Source organism: Dermochelys coriacea, chromosome 1, assembly GCF_009764565.3.
Source record: "Dermochelys coriacea isolate rDerCor1 chromosome 1, rDerCor1.pri.v4, whole genome shotgun sequence".
NCBI lineage: Eukaryota > Metazoa > Chordata > Testudines > Dermochelyidae > Dermochelys > Dermochelys coriacea.
The window spans coordinates 348,073,948-348,093,834 of record NC_050068.2 but is presented as its reverse complement, the minus strand read 5'-3'; positions in this window follow the sequence as shown (position 1 = coordinate 348,093,834).

Here is a 19,887-nt window from a genome sequence, read left to right as displayed (position 1 = left end):
TTTTGCCCTGTGATGTTGATACGTTGTGCTTGAACAGTTTATAAAGCTCTATCTTTTTTGAATCTCAGCGTCTACTGTAGTTAAATAATTGTCCGACCCCCCCACAGCTTCCTTCAAGTGTGAACATTTAAATAGATAAAAATTTTAAAAAAATACTTACAAATAAACATCGGTCTAAATTATAAAAAAAAAAATATCAAATTCTGCCAACCCTACATATATTGCTATTAAATGTGAGGATCAAAGGCCCGGATCCTCAAAGGTATATAGATGCCTAACTCCCTTGAAATCAATGGAAGTTATGACCTTTGAAGATCTGGGCCAAATCGAAGACTTGTAGTAGGCTGAAATCAAGAATACAGTGGCTCACAATTATTTTTTTCCTGGTTCAAAAGAAAATTATCATCAACCCCTCACCCCAGCTTTCAGCTCCCCTTCTTCCAGGAAAGTATATTTAAATGAAGAAATATAGATAAATAATGTCATTCACCTCTATCAAACCAAATTCTATCCTAGTAAAACTGCTGAGTGAAAATGAAAAAACAGTAGATAAATAATACATGTATTTCCTTCAACCACCAAGAGCTGGCTTGTATCAGTCCATGTTGTAGTTCAGTGGTTACTTTTGTAGCTTGCTTATCTTATAAAAAGAGAGTGGAGTGAAGTAGGACCTGTTACTGATCTTTTGGGTCTGACCCCTGCTTTCTCCACCCCTTTAAATTTAATTACCTGATTTCGTTGCTCTTCTGTGCCTGGAATGGACCTGGCAAAATACACTGGGCCGGGAGGTCTTGCTTTACTGAGCAGTTCATAGTACCTGTGGATGCCTACCTTGTGTTTGCTCCAGTGAATGACTGTAGTTGGGGTAGGGTTCATTATTACTTACTGAAATGCTATCTATCTATCTGGGGAGTACATCTGAAGACTGAGGTAACACAGCCCCTTTATGGTGTTGCAATAGATAGCCTAATCTAGACGGTACTGATATAGGGCTTGCTGTACCTGTAATGGACTTCATTATCATTCACCACATTATTATTGCCTGGAATCTTCAAATTCATGGCCTCTTTGTGCTGGGCACCATACAAACGTGGTAAACACAATCTCATTGATTTGAATTACAGCAGTGTGTAGAGACCCCAGCTAAGAGCAGGGCCCTATTGTGCTTGGCGCTACATACAGTCATAGTAAGAGAGTCCCTACCCTCAAAGAGCTAACAAGAATAGACAAGACAGACAAAGGGTGGGAGAGGAAACATGGGCACGGACAGATGAAATGACTTGCCTGAGATCACACACAGGTCAATGGCAGAGCCAAAGACGCAAGAGAGTACAAATCATTCTTTCATCTAAGGCTCTCACAGCAGTTTACAATTAATTAAACTGCATGGCCTCTGAGAGGTAGATAAGTGTTATATTATCCCCATATCATTACAGGGAGCAAAACGAAGGCACACAGGGGCTAAGTGACTTGCCTAGGGTCACTTGGTGAGTCAGTTGCAGAGTTGGGAGTATGACGGAGGAGTTCTGACTTCTAGTATGTTGCTTTCTCCACTGAACAACACAGCTTAGGCTTGTCAGCCTTTCTAGATTCCATTGCTTTACCAGAAATCTACCCATTGGCATTCATGGCCCTAAATCCACCAAGTAAGATTAATTTTAGAAATCTTTTCACATCCTAAAAAGAAAAGGAGTACTTGTGGCACCTTAGAGACTAACAAATTTATTAGAGCATAAGCTTTCGTGAGCTACAGCTCACTTCATCGGATGCATTTGGTGGAAAAAACAGAGGAGAGATTTATATACACACACACAGAGAACATGAAACAATGGGTTTATCATACACACTGTAAGGAGAGTGATCACTTAAGATAAGCCATCACCAACATCTTAAGTGATCACTCTCCTTACAGTGTGTATGATAAACCCATTGTTTCATGTTCTCTGTGTGTGTGTATATAAATCTCTCCTCTGTTTTTTCCACCAAATGCATCCGATGAAGTGAGCTGTAGCTCACGAAAGCTTATGCTCTAATAAATTTGTTAGTCTCTAAGGTGCCACAAGTACTCCTTTTCTTTTTGCGAATACAGACTAACACGGCTGCTACTCTGAAACCTGTGGTTTCACATCCTAGATAGCTTGGGGGTAAAAATAGTTTTCCAGGTTCCGTTGTTCTCATTCTAGAGTCAGATGATTTAAAAAAAACCTTCTCCAGGCCAGAGTGCCAACCTGCCCCTTCAAGGTCATATAAAGTATAGTCCATGTCTGTGGACCCTGCCATTGGGACACATCAAAAGGGCCATGAACTTCACTGCTTTTATTATAAAATGTAGAATCATAGACTATCAGGGTTGTAAGGGACCTCAGGAGGTCATCTAGTCCAACCCCCTGCTCAAAGCAGGACCAATCCCCAACTAAATCATCCCAGCCAGGGCTTTGTCAATCCTGACCTTAAACACCTCTAAGGATGGAGATTCCACCACCTCCATAGGTAACCCATTCCAGTGCTTCACCACCCTCCTAGTGAAAAAGATTTTCCTAATATCCAACCTAAACCTCTCCCACTGCAACTTGAGACCATTAGAACTTGAGAACAAAATTGCGAGTCCACGTGTTTCTTTCGCAAGCTGTAAAGTACTCAGGCATTACAGCAGGGAGGGTGCTAAAAACACAGGTCGTATTAGAAACAATTATGGATTTCTAGTGCCAGCTTCTGTTCTCAGTGCTCTGTTCCAGTCTCTCTCGGTGGGAAGGGCATTAGCAATTCCTCTAGCTTATTGTTTTTTGTAATTTTATGTAGAGACGGCACCCTGATTAGAGCGACTGTAGCTTTTCTACAGGTTTGTTCGTGCCCTCTTGTAGGTGCATTTGTGTGACTTGAAATAACAAAAGTGGCTATCACCTAACTTTGACGAGGTCCTTATTACTGGCAGTACTATATTTTTGGCTTCCCTGAAGCCATGACTCATCTTAGGTTTTGGCGTTAAGTACAGCGAGCAAACCTAAAATAAAGACGTCGTCATTTGTAGACCTAGTTCCTCTTTTGTTTAGCCAGAAAACCTGAATGACAGAATCAGACACTTTCAGCCATTCTGGGGAAAAAAAAAATAAATAAAGGTTATGTTAAAATGTTCTGAAATGGAGGGGGAAAAGGGGATATCTTGAAATCTGAAACTGACTTTGCTGAAAGGTGACAAGCAAGGATAAAAAAAACAGGATGGCAATAGTATTGTGGTAGTGTACAGTCATGGACCAGCATCCCGTTGCTCTAGGTGCTGTGCAAACACAGAAGAAAAATACAGTCCCTGTCCCAAAGAACTCTCTAATATCAGGCTTGGTCCTTGGACCTAAAAATTAGGTCAAATAGAGCTATGTTAGTTAGCTAGTGTGAAAAATCCACCTCCCTCAATGGCATAGCTACACTGACCTACCCCCTAATTTGAAAGCAGCTAGGTCAATGGAAGAATGCTTCCACTGATGGAGATACTGTCGTTCAGGGAGCTGTTGTTCCTAGACTGGCCTGGTCTACACTACAGAGTTAGATCGACCTGTTTGTGCATGTGTCTGTGCTCAAATTTGTCTCTGGCCAATGTAAGCACCCAGTTCCGGTGACTCAGTAAAACCACCTCTCTGAACAACATTGGGCCCTGGTTGACCTACTGAGGTCGACGCAGTGCTAGTGTAGAGACTGTGTGACTTAGTTGTGTCAACCCTAGCAGTCCTCTGGTGGCTGTCCCACAATGCCCCACGCCCTGCGACAGTGACTGCTCTGATCTCAATTGTGAACTCCACTGCCCAGGGATCACGGAGATTGGAAGCCACGTCCCCCTCCTTAATACCTGCTATGTATTCTTGAAATGCTTTTTCCAGATTTCCCACATTGGCAAGCACAGCGGGCAGCTCTCCTGGTTCCATGCAGCTGCCCAGCTGACCATGCTGGTTCCATGCACTACATGCTATTCCTGCCTGGAGTAGACAGGACGTTTTGGATCTCCTGGGCCTATGAGGAGACTGCACATGCACAGCTAAGGACCAGCCACAGAAACTTGGACATCCATGAAAAGTTTGCACAGGGGATGCAGGCATTGGGGTAGGACAGGGATCAGCAACAGTGCTGTGTGAAAGTGACGGCACTCTGGAAGGCAGCCACAAGGCCAAGGAGGCCAACAATCAGTCTGGCGTTGAGCTGTAGACCTGCTGCTTTTACAATGAGTTGCATGCCATACTTGGCAGAGACCCCACTAGCACTGCACGAACCACCATGGATACCTTTGAGGTGCCCGAGACACAGACCTTTGTTGTGAACAGTGAGGCAAGGAAGAGAAGGGGTGGGGGGAGATGCGGCAGGGTGGCAGGGTCCAACTATGTCACAAGCTTGTTCAATAAATGATTTGAGATCTGTTCAATAAATGATTTAGATAATGGCATGGAGAGTACACTTATAAAGTTGGCAGGCAATACCAAGCTGGGAGGGGTTGCAAGTGCTTTGAAGGATAGGATTAAAATTCAGAATGATGTAGACAAATTGGAGAAATGGTCTGAAGTAAATAAGATGAAATTCAATAAGGACAAATGAAAAGTACTCCATTAAGGAAGGAACAATCAGTTGCACACGTACAAAAGGGGAAATGACTGCCTAGGAAGGAGTACTGCGGAAAGGGATCTGGGGGTTATAGTGCATCACAAGCTAAATGTGGGTCAACAGTGTAACATTGTTGCAAAAAAAGCAAACATCATCCTGGAATGTATTAGCAGGATTGTTGTAAGCAAGACACAAGAAGTAATTCTTCCACTCATACTGCACTGATAAGGCCTCAGCTGGAGTATTGTGTCCAGTTCTGGGTGCCACATTTGAGGAAAGATGTGGACAAATTGGAGAAAGTCCAGAGGAGAGCAACACAAATGATTAAAGATCTAGAAAACATGACCTATGAGGAACGGTTGAAAAAAAATGAGTTTGTTTAGTCTAGAGAAGAGAAGACCGAGAGGGGACATGATAACAATTTTCAAGTATATAAAAGGTTGTTACAAGGAGGAGGGAGAAAAATTGTTCTCCTTAATCTCTGAGGATAGGACAAGAAACAATGGGCTTAAATTGCAGCACTAAAGGTTTAGGTTGGACATTATGAAACACTTCCTGTCAGAGTAGTTAAGCACTGAAATAAATTGCCTAGAGAGGTTGTGGAATCTCAGTCATTGGAGGTTTTTAAGAACAGGTTGGAGAAACACTTGTCAGGAATGGTCTAGACAATACTCAGTCCTGCCATGAGTGCAGGGGACTGGACTTGATGACCTCTTGAGATCCCTTCCAGTCCTACGATTCTATGATTCTAAGACTCCACCACAGTGTAGCCAGCGAGTACAGATGAGCCTGAAGAAGGGGAAGATACTTCAGGTAAGAATATGCATGCATTTTTCCTTACAATGTTTAAATGTAAAGATGGTTCCCAGCCCAGCCCCAAGTTAAAAAGACACAGGTATCGACTTTCAGTTGTTTTACTCATATGAGAAGTAGTATTGGTATAACAAGCAGTGGTAGAGTTGACATCTGCTGTTCATTTTTCTGAGGGTCAGGCTGGGGGTTGGGGGGCATGCAGAACAATTTGTTTATGTTATTCCTCAGGGCATTCTGCACCAAAAAAATGCAAATGCTGAGCACAATATTTTAAAATTCTGCAAAATTCTGTGAATTTTGTCAAATAAATGTGGAGGCTCCAGCATGGCAGTGGGGAGCACAGGGCACTGGCTGCACAGAGATAGGAGATCACTGTGCAGCTCCCCCCTGGGACATGGACTCAGCAGTGAGGCTGCCCCAACCCTGACATAGCGCAAGGACCGGGCCTGCCCCAGAAACACCCCAGGGCCCTGCTCCTCCTTGCCATGTGCACCAGGTGTGGGCAGGCAGGCAGGCTCAGGCAGGCCGGATCCAAGGGTGGAGGGGCTTAGTGTGTGGGGATCCAGGTGTGGATTGAGAGGGTTCTGTGTGGGGCAATCTGGGTGTGAGTGGCTCAGTGGGGGATCCGGGTGTGGAGGGGATGCACAGGGGCTTGTTGGGGGGTTCTGGGTGCAACGATAATGGAACTCTGCAGGGGGATCCAAGTGAAGGTGGTTGGAGCTCAGCGGGGGGGAGTGGGATCTGGGTGTGGAAGGGATAGAGCTTGGCAGGGGGGCATGGATGTGGGGGCTCAGTGGGGGGTCCAGATGCAGCTGGTTGGGGCTCAATGGGGATCCAAGTTCAGGTGGCTCATTGGGGTGGGGGAGTAGGTGTAGAGGGAGTGGGGCTCAACGGAGGGGGAGGTTCTGAGTGTGTGGGGGGTGATGCTCGGTGGAAAGGTCTGGGTATGAGGGGGTCTGGATGCCCAGGGGTTGGGTGGATGGGGGAGAAGCTCCCTGTAAAGGGATCCCTCCCCCTTCAGTTGAGGAGTGATGGGTGCAGGAAGTGTGTGTGTGTGCATGGGGGGGGGAGGGGAGTTTGCAGAGATTCATTCAGCCAGGGGAGTAAATTGAGGGTGGGTCTGATCTGGCCCCAGATGCCATGCAGGGGAAGAGGAAGTCCTGTTCTCCCCAGCCCAGCTGGGACTAGCAGCTGAGCCTTGCACAGGATAGGAGCCACCATCTGGGTCTTCCTCAGTCCCACCTCCTGCCCCACAGTGATTTACCTCTCTGCCAGCTGCCCTGGGCCCCCAAAACATACTTCTGAGGAGGGTTGCATGGCCACGCTTGTGGATTGCCTTTGCTTCCCCGTCAGAAAGTCATTTTTCTGTGGGGAAGCAAAGAAATCTGCTGGGGACATAAATTCTGTGCATGCACAGTGGTGCAGAATTCCCCCTTGAGTAATATAATGCACATAGGGATGTCTCTTATATCCTGAGAGATCTCAATGAAATTTTCTTGGTGATACTCTGCAATCCTCTCTTGAAGGTTTCTAGGGATGACTACCTTATTTTTTCCTCTGCAGAAGGACACTTTCCCATGCCAATCCACGATGACTTCGGCTGCTGCCATTGCAGTCAACAGGCTAGTGGCATATGGGTCTTTGCAGCTTTGGGACGCCAGCAGCAACTGTGCTGTCTGTGCCTTTGTTACTCTCACAAGTGTGATATCCACTACAGTCACCCCCACCAGTCAAGAATAGTGCCAGTATTCGGTGTCATAGCCCTATACTCATGCCCCTGGAAATAGGGGATGAAATCTTATTATTTCATGCAGCCGAGAATCTTAATGTCTTCCTCCCTTCCCCTTCACCTGCCCCTGGTGGGCCACTCTCACCCTGGCTGAGGCACAGTGGTGATGTGCGGAGGCACTCCAAAGCTGAAGTGTCAATAAGCAGGTCTTACTAAAACATTTTCGGGAATAGGGGAAGGGACTTATCTTTCCCTTTCCATTGTGGCTGCAAATCCAATGATACATCTTCCTGTTTTATATGTAGCTGCTGCCATTGTGGCCTTGAGAGCCCCTTCACAGCCTAGAATGCCTAGCCCTGATAAGGCGGAGAAAGACGAGAACTAGGGAGGATATGTTCACCAAGATCTTGCAAGTCAGTCCAACAATCAGTGGTCTTATTTCCCTATGCTGTTTCTGGAGAACTACACTGTAATAGCCAACATTCCACGTTGCATCACGTGTCGCGTCCCTTCCCTACCACTCCGTGTCAGGGGACAGTGAGAACAACCACAGCTTCCAATACACTGACCCAGGATAGCCACGGTTCATGTACGTGCAGCCAAAATGGGCTGCATTTTTGCACTGAAATGGACAGAAATATTTGCTTCCTTTTTAATTTTAAAGTTCTGTTAACTTATGTTAGATTGTATTGTCTTATCTTTTTTATTTGCACACTGTTTCTTTGCATTGTCTTTGCCACTCAATAAATTTCTCTCTTTTTTTAAAAATAAATTCCTCTTTATTAGTTCTCAACACATATTGCAGGATGCATAGCAGTTACTCAAAGCACCCAGTACTTGTAAGTGTCCAGCACCACCAAACTCATGGGTTCAAGAAAACACCCAGGCATATGTGTACAGGTACAGCCAGCACTGCAGAATCCATAGGTTCTGTGCAACATACAGTGTAACATTTATGAATGTACACTGAGCACTACACATATCTTAACAACTCAAACACCTTCAGGGCCAGTGCTCAGTCAAACACAGCACATTAATGTGACTGACTGTTAAAGAGCTCTGTCAAAGACTCCCGCAACTGCATGGCTCCATGATGAACTCTTGTAATGGCTCCTGTGCCTGGCTGCTCGAACGTAGCAGACAGCTGCTCCACCTCCACTCTGGCAGCAACTTTTCCCTCTTTGCCTCACAGATATTACAAAGCAAGCAGCTATAACCATTGAGATATTTTTCTGAGTACAATCCAGTCTTGTGAGTAAACATCGCCAGCGACCCTTCAATCTACCAAAAGCACATTCAACTGTCATTCTGCACCTGCTGGGTTGGTTGTTGAATCTTTCCTTGGTGCTGTCGAGGTGGCCAGTGTACAGCTTCATGAGCCAGGAGTCCCAGAATCACTATTGGCATTTCAATGTCACCAGTGGTAATCCACTGGTCAGGACACAACGTCCTTGCTTGCAGCTTTCAGAACAGTCCTGTATTCTTAAAGACATGAGCATAATGCACTTTCCCTGACCAGCCCATGCTCATATCAGTGAAGTGTCCCCAGTCATCCACCAATGCTCGTGTAACCCTAGAAAAGCAGCCCTTTCTGTTGATGTACTCTGTAGCAAGGTGTGCTGGTGTCACTCTATTGCATTCAGGAACCCCATTGTTGAAAATCCAGCCATTGCCAACACAATTTGGCATAGCAGGAGACAATTAATGGCCTCCCGCACTTGCATGGCCCCCACTGTGGATTTTCCAACTCCAGAATGATTCCCATTGACTGGTAGCAATTTAGCATTGCCAGCTTGCAGAGAGCAATCACCACTAGATTCTCAACTGTCAATGCAGTTCTCATCCTGGTATCCCTGTGCTGGAGGGCTGGGGTGAGCTCAGCACACAGATCCAGGAACGTCACCTTTCACATCCAAAAGTTATACATCCACTGCTCATCGTCCGAACCCTGCATCGCAATGTGATCTCACCAGTCAGCGCTTATTTCTTCAGCCCACAAGTGCCTCATCACCATCTGCAGCTGCTCCATGAATGCCACCAATAACTGTGAATGGTTTTCATGATGTCTGTCTCCATGAAGAAATCAACATGTCCTCCATTGTTGTGGTACTTCCTGTGGAACTTCCTACAAATACCAGAAGAGCATGCGTGCTGTATTAACAATGTTCATAAGAACAGTGCAGAACTCTGTGAGCTCCAGGCTTCAGTCCGAGATGGCAGACAGCAAAAAGTGCCAAACGGGTTTGTGCTGCTTGAAAATTATGGGATATGGATGGCATTATGGGATGGAGAAAATTCAACAATGGGAACTTGACCCTCCAGCTCCCAGAGATCCCTGCGTGACTCATTTCTACCTCAGAACATATTGTGAACATTTCCCAAAAGGCATTGCGCCGGATGGTGGTGTGTGGTACTTGTGGTGCACCTCACTTTGCACTGATGCAAGCACTCCAGGTGAGTAAGCGCAGTGCCAACGCAAGCAGCTAAGTATACATGTGCATGACTGATATGATCTTTGGCAGCTGTACGCTGACATAACTTGAATCAACCAATGTTTGTAATGTAGACATGGCCAGAGATAGAAAAACCCTTCTGTCAGGTGTAGGCTTTGCCTATGTTGTCGGGTTATGCCAGCATACCTATGGGGACATCGCTATGCTGGTATAGTCCCCTAAAACAAAAAACAACAGATGATACAGACAGATGGGCGAGCACAAAGTTTGTACCTCTCTTCCCCTTTTCCTTTGTGCTGTATGAACATGGCATGAAAGATTTTGTGGGGTTTTTTAAAAGGTTCTGTCTGCTCTTTTTTTAAATTAGAAATTCAGGTTCTGTCTCACCTGGGAGTGCCTGTGGATATGTCTACACTGCAGCTGGGAGGTGTGATTTTCAGCCCAAGTAGACAGATGTGCTAGTTAGCATGCTAAAAATCACAGTCTGGATGTTGTGGCATAGGCTGCAGAAACATCCACCCTCCTGGATTGAACAGTGCTAGTGTGACCCGTCTACCCATGCTGGGGCTATGTCTACTCTACAAAATTGCATTGACTTAGTTTACATCGCCATGCAGACACTGCAGTTATTAAATAGCTTGTCTGTGTGCACACTTGGATCCTCATGTCGGCGATGCATATCCTCGCCAGGAGCGCTTGTCTCAGTTGCATTGTCAGTGTGGGGCATTATGGGACGGCTCCTGAAATCCAGTAACAGTCAATGTAAGTAATGCAGTGTCTACACTGACACTGCGACAACCTCACCACATCGACCGTGACTCTGCACCGCACAGGGAGACGGTGTTATTAAGTCAGCACAGAGAGGCACTTATGCCAACAGGATTTAAATTTAAGTGAAGATACTTCCACAGCTCGGTTGACGCAGTGTAGACATAACCTGTGAGTATTCCAGGAGTGAAAGTAGAGCAATTTAGAGAGGAAGGAATTTTTAGTCAGCCTGCTTGAAACTTTGTCTTTTGTTTGTTTAATTCATATTTAGCTTTAATAAGGGGAGAAAGGAAACCTTTGATAACCACTCATCTTCCCCCCACCCCCTTTCAGTTAAGGTGAGAGAACTAACAAGGAGCAGCATCTGGATCATCCACAGATCCTTCTGCAACAGCCGGGATAGCCAGATCTTTCCAAGTTGCAAGAACAAGCAGAGGAAACCACACCTCTTTCAGGCCCACTTTGCACAATCCTAATGACGCAAGAAAGATCACAAGCCCTAGTACAGAGGTTCTCAAACAGTGAGTTGGGACCCCAAAGTGGGTCGTGACCAATGTTCCCTCTAATTTTTTCCCATGCCTGTGCAGAATGAATTTTGTTATGTGCACAAATATGGAGGTGATGTGTGGCAGGGGTGGGGCCAAGAGGTTTGGCGTGTGGGAGAGGGCTCAAAGCTGGGGCAGAGGGTTGGAATGCAGGAGTGAGGGCTCCGGCTGGGAGTGCAGGCTCTCGGGTGGAGCCGAGGATGAGGGGTTTGGGGTGTGGGCTCTGGGGTGGGATCGGGGCCAGGGGGAGAGGCGCCTCTCCCTGCCACAGCAGTTATGGCACTGGGAGAGTTCTCCTCTCTCCCTGTCGCAGCCCCAGAGCTGGGAGGGAGAGGTGTCTCTCCCCGTCGCAGCCCTGGGGCTGAGGGAGTTAAGTGTGTGGCCTTTGGTGGTGTCCTACACAGCGTGCAGGCCCAGACCTTAGAGGGAACTTAGGTTGCGACCCTGTTTTAATGGTTTTAAAGGGCTGGCATTAGACTGGCTAGGGTCCAGAGCCAAAGCCAAATCCTGAGGCCCACCACCTGGATCTCAGGCTTCAGCTTTAGCCCTGGGCGGTTGGGTTCAGGTCATAGACCCCCTGCCCAGGGATGAAGCCCTTGAGCTTTGGCTTTGGCCTCCCCATTGGGGGTGGTGGGGCTAGGGCTTTGGCTTTGGCCATCCCCTGCCGTGGCGGCAGGGCTCAGGTGGCTTCAGGCTTCAGTCCCCCCCTCCTGGGCTCGTGTAGTACTTTTTGTTGTCAGAAGGGGGTCATGGTGCAATGAAATTTGAGAATCACTACCCTAGTATTTTAAAATACACGGCTGGACACCTTTATGGAGCATTGTCAGCTTAGAACAGATAGGATTTCCCTGTGGACAGGGATTGGCCTATGATCCTTGAAGACAATGGCCACAAAAGAAAATCCTCATTGATGGGTCATTGTAATCTGACAGTCTCCAGATGACAAAGAGACCCATCAAGGCAACTAGCAGATGAGAAAGCATGAGGAATTCAGATGTACATTTCCGACAGCCTTTGAAAAATACACCTGTCACGTCTGTGAAAAATTCACCTGTTTGCATAGAATCATAGAATCTAAGGACTGGAAGGGACCTCAAGAGGTCATCTAGTCCAGTCCCCTGCACTCATGGCAGGACCAAATATTACCTAGACCATCCCTGACAGGTGTCTGTCTAACCTGCTCTTAAAAATCTCCAATGATGGAGATTCCACAACCTGCCTGGGGAATTTATTATGTGTGTGTGTAACCCATGTCAGTTGGGTGTGGTGCTCCGTCCCCTCTGATGAAGTGAGCTGTAGCTCACGAAAGCTTATGCTCAAATAAACTTGTTCGTCTCTAACGTGCCACAAGTACTCCTTTTCCTTTAGGCCATCTAGAGATTGATGAGTCTGCTACAGCCTTAGCTAAGAGCTTTTAGCTCATGCAGTACAGGCTCATAACACTGAGCTTTAGAGGTCCCAGGTTTGATGCTGACGAATGTACACAAAGGGCATTTCATTCCCCCAATTGACTGACTGTGTATCTCTAGCACATACTCATTTGTGGCCAAAGTTATCTGGATTGCATATGAGTTTATTAGAAAGAAAACCCCAAGTGCCTGGAAATGCTGTAGACTTGTTTGTGGGAGCCTCTAGCAATGGGATTGTGGCCCTACGTCTGCTATGCACACCTGATACACCTAATTGTCCTTTCCACCTGGAAGTTTGATCATCTGCTTCCAGGCCCCCTCAGAGGTCCAGAGGGGCCCGGGCCACTTCCAGCTTTTGAGGCCCCTCGCCATAATAAAAATAAAAAATGACGACATATGAAAACAAAATAAGGCACTAAAATGTAACAATTCTCTACCTTTCAACACACACTTGATCCAGCACCAGCCACTAGTAGTGGTTTGTTTATAGACTCCGCTGATCTGAGAGGACATGTTCATCATGGTCTAATCTTGTGCCATCAGAACCAATATATTTTTATTAATATTTATGAATATTTTAAACTCTTTAATATGACAAAATCTATATCAGTTAACAAAAAAATTATGTCTTTTACCAAATCACATCTCTTATTTGCTTAAATTTGCAGCTCTAAGCTGAGTGTGTCACATTTTCGTCCGATAGGGATGCGCATAAAAACAAGTTGCAAAACTTATCAAATGCCAAAAAATTAACAAGTGTCTAAATCTGAGGCCCCCTTTGAGCTTGAGACCCAGGCCAAATGGCCCTCCTGGCCCCCCCTCTGATTGGCCCTGTCTGCTTCCTAGTCCCTGGGGGGTAGTGGTGGGGTGGTCTTTAGAAGCTGCAGAGCCTCACAAAGAAGTGGGGGGACTGGAAAAGATGAGAGGCATTTGCAGATAAGAGACAGCAGCTGGGAGAGAAAGGTAGATGGTTGTGAGACCCTGTTATAACTGGAAAAGAGCTGGAGGGAACCGATCACATTTTATTTCACAAAGGGCTCCATTAAACCTAGGGCCAGCCCTAGCTAGCATATTTCTATAGCGTCCATCACTGAAGCTTGTGAGCCCTGCCCAGAAATGCTTCTCATGCAGGGTGTGGTCTTCTTTATTGACTTGACCTGTGCAGTTTGGTTCAGCATAGTGCTAGGTGTTGAGCAGAGATGGGCTGACTCAATCAAATCCCCAGATCCAGCCTTCCAACACCAGATCTAGGTGTCCAGGCTAAACCTATCTCTATAATATCAGATCCAAACATTGAATGAACCAAAACACCTCCTCAGGAAGGGAAGTTCAGAAATGCATTTACAAAGCCCCCAGCTCAGGACTGATGGATCAGGCTCCATCTCTCATTTAAAAAAAAAAAAGCGAAATAAATAGAGCTCATTTGCATTCCTCATTCAGCCACTCATAGCTGGTCCTGTTCTAATGCAGCACACGGATCCCTTGAAACTGTTCCCCCAGTGTTTCAAATGAGGCTTAGATTCCTGAGGTTCTTTATAGGAGTCACTGTGAGAACCAACCAATGGCTTGTGTGGAGCTTCTGGGCATCAGACGAGGATCGGGAGCTGGTAGCTAACTCAGAACTGCCCGCTACAGTTGCTGGTGATCACTCTGGGGGTAGCGACCTACGGGCTGAGACCATCTGGTTTAGTACAACAGACAGAGCTGTGTATAAAGAGTGACATTCCCACTCGCCTCTAGCTTATTGTTATGTGCATAGGGAAAGAACCAAGTCCTCTACCCAAGGAGCACGGAAAGACACACAATGAAAAGCAGAGGACTTAGTTTGTCTATCATGTCCCCTTCCCCAAAGATCCACTCTCTATCTCGTGTACAGGAAATACAACTGGCCACTGCTACCTCTCCCCACTTTCTCCATAAAGCCATCCAATTTCCCTGTACGATTCTGATCCTTCAGGCCTCAGAATTCACTTGGAATTTTGCCAGACTACAGTTTGAATTTGACCCAAGTAAGACCTGTAGGTTTATTGGTGTAGGGGGGTGGGGAGAGGTCGGGGGGGGGGGTACTGTTTTGTTTTTACCTATTCAGAGTAAGCTCCTCTGAAATAAAGCTGGTAAATAAAACATTCAAGAATCTTCTCCAGCAAGGGTTGTGAGCAGGCAGTTTCATTTAGACCAGTGGTTCTCAAACTTTTGCACTGGTGATCCCTTTCTCATAGCAAGCCTCTGAGTGCGAGCCCCCCCCAAGCGGGGTTTCAGGTGGAGGCTTGCGTCCCACCCATGTAATAACCTCACGACCCCCTCAGGGGTCCCAACCCCCAGTTTGAGAACCTCTGATTTAGACTGTGCTGAGTGTTTACCACCTGTTTTCTGAGCATCCAGATCAGCTACAGATTTATTGCAAAGGATGGAGTCCAGATGAGTATTCCTTCTTGAGGAATCGTTTATTCCTTCCTCCCCCAAGCATCCTGCTTATCATATGCTCACTGTGTGCCTAACTACTTATGCACACCATATTTTAAATGCATAAATACTTGTTTGTCAAGATGCCTTCTTTCTTCTGCTTCTTGAGAAAGGCCCTGAAGCCCTGCCTGTTCCGTGCAGTATCCATTACAGCTGCCTGGAATACACCTCACTTCGAGTTTGCTGTAAATAGTATTATACTTTGATTGCGGTTTTGCTATTTGCTCCACTCAAAGTGCCACATACGTGTCCAATGCTATATAACAGTTAAGACTTCCAGTTTTCAGTTTCTGGTCTTATTCATTTCTGGCGTCTATTTCTGGCTGCTTGGTCACTTCCTTGGCAAATCAGCTTTTTAATTTGTTTGTTGCGAAAACACAGATTTCAGCGGAAATCGTTTGTTTCAGCAGCAGAGAAATAAGCCCCAAAGTTAAAAAAAGACTCATAAGAGCTCCTTTTAAACAGTGTTGTTATCTGGGTTCTCACACAGCGAAAAATCACGCACCGCTTCTTGTTGCCACCAAGAAGTGAGCCAAAGAGGACATGAATATGATGTGACACGGATTGCCTTTTACAGTGGCCAGAATGTGAATTCTGCTTTGCTGTTTTCTGTGGTTTTTTCAGTACTTATTAGTTAAAAGTAGATTCTTGAAAAGTTTCAATCTGGGTTGGTTAACCAATTGCTTTCAGTTTGAACCAAACCCAGGGTCTTTAACAACTCAGTTTTCAGAGTAGCAGCCGTGTTAGTCTGTATTCGCAAAAAGAAAAGGAGTACTTGTGGCACCTTAGAGACTAACAAATTTATTTGAGCATAAGCTTTCGTGAGCTACAGCTCACTTCAGAAAGCTTATGCTCAAATAAATTTGTTAGTCTCTAAGGTGCCACACGTACTCCTTTTCTTTTAACAACTCAGTATGTAGTGTTTACTTAACACTTTGTAAACATTAACTTAGCACTCCTTCTAGGCATGAGATCAGAATAAGAGGTAACTCAAATTCCTTCCATAACACAAGCCCCATCCACTGATGAGGCCACAATGAAATGCTGCCCAAATTAAATTGTTCAAATGTTAATATGCTTGTCCCACTTCTTTCTTGTGTACTTTGATCAGCAGTGAAATAGTTAACAAAGTTAACATTTAAATTGCCATCATTAAGCTTCAGCGTTAATATAAAATTGAGGTAAATGAGAGCAATTCACACTTCTCTCTGAGCTCATTCAGGCTGCCTACAGACTCAGGCAGACAATGCTGCACCAGTGTCTATTATGAAAGGCTAGAGCAGTGGTTCTCAACCTATTTACCATTGTGGGCCACATATGCATTATCTGGGCCACATCCACAGAATATATATACTACAGTAACTCCCCACTTAACGTCCTCTCGCTTAACGTTGTTTCGATGTTACCTCCCTGCTCCATTACAGAACATGTTTGTTTAAAATTGTGCAACGCTCCCTTACAACACTGTTTGGCGCCTGCTTTGTCCACGGCTGGCAGCCCCCTATCAGCTCCCCTACGCCCCCCGCCCCAGTGCCTCCCGCCCACTAGCAGACCCCGTGGATCAGTGCCTTCCCCCTGCTCTCCCCCACCTCCTGCCCGTGGCAATCAGCTGTCTTGCAGTGTTCAGGAGGCTGGGGGGAGGAGCAAGGACGCGGCGCGCAGCCTCCCCACTCCCTCCCCAGCCTCCTGAATGCTGCAAACCAGCTGATTGCCGCGGGCAGGGGGCTGGGGGGGGGAGGAGCGAGGACGCGGCATGTAGAGTAAAGGGGACGGAGGTGGAGTGGGGGGGAGAAAAGGCAGGTTAAGGGTGGGGGCTTGGGGGAAGGGGTGGAGTGGACGGGCTGAGGGTTGAGCCCCCTGCTCCCGGCAAATTCAATGCCTGTGCTTACAAGAACAGCAAGAGGAGCAGGGGGGACAATCCACCCTCTTTTACTCTCTGACTCCACCACCTCAACCAAACTTCATACTCAGCGTTGATGATTGTAGTATTAAATTGTTTCTTTAAAATTGTTTAAAACTTATACCTTATTAAATTGCTTCTTTAAAATGTATATAATGCCTTTTGTCTGGCAAAAAAAAATTTCCCTGGAATCTAACCCCCCCCCCCCCATTTACATTAATTCTTATGGGGAAATTGGATTCGCTTCACATCGTTTCACTTGAAGTTGATTTTTCAGGAACATAACTACAACGTTAAGTGAGGAGTTACTGTACCCGTATGGCCCTGAGGATGTCACATGGGCCGCAGCTGTGGGTTGATTGGGCCACAAGTGGCCTGCGGGCCATGGGTTGAGAACCACTGGGCTAGAGATTTTTTTTTTTTAAATGAAAGTTTCGACTGTGGCCCACAAGATGGAAGCCTCCAGTGGGAAATGCTTGTGCTTGAAGGACTCAATCCAAAGCTGCTCAGCACCTTGGAGGATCTAGTCCCCAGTTGCCATGAAGGAACCCAACCCGTCCACTGATTTTCAAATACCTCCATGAGGCAGGTACCATAAGTAGGTAATATCCTCATTTTACTGAGGAGGCCCCCATTGGGTCAGACTAATGGTCCATCTAGCCCAGTACCCTGTCTTTGGACTATTGGTCTGACCCATTTTGATGGATAATACTGATGTTTATTTTTAAGTTTTTTTAAAGATTTTTATTTCTTTAAATTTTTACAATTGTGGGAACTTATGGGAGGGCCAGAAAATAGAGGGGGTGGGGTTTAGACAATAACTATTTAATGACAGTAGATGTTGATGTCCAAAAAGTTAAAGTTTTTATAACTGTGAAACCATAAACTGTGAATTTCATAGGTCAAAAATATACCAAGTAAATATCCTTAAATCAAACTAGGCTTGAATAAAGACTGGGAGTGGCTGTGTCATTACACAAAGTAAAACTATTTCCCCATGTTTATTTCCCCCCCTACTGTTCCTCACACATTCTTGACAACTGCTGGAAATGGCCCACCTTGATTATCACTACAAAAGGTTTTTTTTCTCTCCTGCTGGTAACAGCCTTACCTGATCACTCTCGTTACAGTGTATATAGTAATCACCCATTGTTTCATGTTCTCTGTGTATATAAAATCTCCCCACTGTATTTTCCACTGAATGCATCTGATGAAGTGAGCTGTAGCTCACAAAAGCTTATGCTCAAATAAATAAATTTGTTAGTCTCTAAGGTGCCACAAGTCCTCCTTTTCTTTTTGCGAATACAGACTAACACGGCTGCTAATCTGAAACATGGTAGAGTATGTGAGAGCTGCTGCAAGTCCATAAAAAGAAAAGGAGTGCTTGTGGCACCTTAGAGACTAACAAATTTATTAGAGCATAAGCTTTCGTGAGCTACAGCTCACTTAGTCTCTAAGGTGCCACAAGTCCTCCTTTTCTTTTTGCGAATACAGACTAACACGGCTGCTACTCTGAAACCTGCAGGTCCATAGTAGAGCTGGTGGGGAATTTTCCTTTAGAATAATTATCTGACAGAAAAATTCACTTTCTGCAAAGTCAAAATTTTTCCACGGGAGAATTGCCAGTTTGGTGGAAAATTCAGATTTGTCCATTGGAAAATGGTTCCCAACTCTGCAATTCCCCCACCTCTTGGCGGCCCACCAGCCAGGCTGCTGAGCAGTCAGGACTTCCAGGCCCACCTGGCACATTGCCAGGCTGCTGGAGCTATCAGGCTCCCTGGTTCTGTGGCAGGCTGCCAGGTGGGCAGCTGGGGAGTCAGCAATCCTGAGAAGTATGTTTCATTCTGGAAACATTGCAATATTCCTGTTTCTGGGAATATGTTGGTGTTTCCAAAACAAAAGATTGCAGGACTTCAATTCTGTGAAAAATCTTGAGGTTTTGGCTTCTCATCCTGACTCAGGATGAAAATGTTTCCAAAAACATTAGTCCTTTTCCCAGCCAGCTCTACTCCACCGTCTATCCACTCTGTGTTTGTATCCATCATCACCACCACAGCAAACGGAGCACCTTGCAAACTGTACAACACCCACACAGGATCCTTGTTTCTCTTTGTCCATTCCCCAAAGGGAGGGGGCATTTTGTTCTGAATGGTCATTGTGGGAAAGCTAGGATGAAGCAATCGGTTTTACGTTTATTTCTGAAAGGGTCCTTTTTTTTCTAGGGCCCTTGAGGGAAAGTTTCATATTTTATCCTGCTGTGGATGGAAAGTGGAAACAGGTGCACCCTGACTCTTGCAATCTGAATTCAGACATAAAACACAAACCCAGGGAATAAAAGCACAAAAGGTAAGGCGAGGTGAGATGAGGTGAGGTGGGGATGGAGGAAGAGCTAGGTCAAAGGTTGCAACAATACCGTAGTGCAGCCATGTGGAAAACCCCTGCACTGGCCCCTTCCCCCAACAGAACAACTAACTTCAGAGATTGAACTACTTTAGTTTTTTCTTTCTTTCTTTCTTTCTTTCTTTTCTTTTTCATTTGATGTTCTAACTCCCTTACTCCTTGCTTGAATTTTCCAGTGATTTGGGGGTGGGGATGAGTCAAGGCAGAGGAAGAGTGTTATGGGGTGTAATAAAAGGGTGATACAAAAATGTTCAGACCTAGACCCAGACCTGAATGACAAAAGGTTAAGAACATTGTCACATGGCAGGGATTAGTACCCACTAAGTCCAAGTGGCTGTTACATCTGAAAAGGAACTTTGTGAAGGTGGCAGTGATTTGAGTGCATATTACCTAGTGAAAAAGAAAAGGAGGACTTGTGGCACCTTAGAGACTAACACATTTATTTGAGCATCAGCTTTCGTGAGCTACAGCTCACTTCATCGGATGCATTCAGTGGAAAATACAGTGGGGAGTTTTATACACACAGAGAACATGAAACAATCATAGCAGTGCCAATTGAATATCAAACAGGGAGATCTTGAAAGATATTTAGGCATGTTTCAGAGTAGCAGCCGTGTTAGTCTGTATTCGCAAAAAGAAAAGGAGTACTTGTGGCACCTTAGAGACTAACAAATTTATTTGAGCATAATCTTTCATGAGCTACAGCTCACTTCATCGGATGCATTTGGTGGAAAAAACAGAGGAGCAACTCCCATTGGTTTCAGGGGGAAGTAGGGCCTGGGGCTGTCGCTAACTCTGGGCCCCGCAACACCTTCCAGCTGTCACC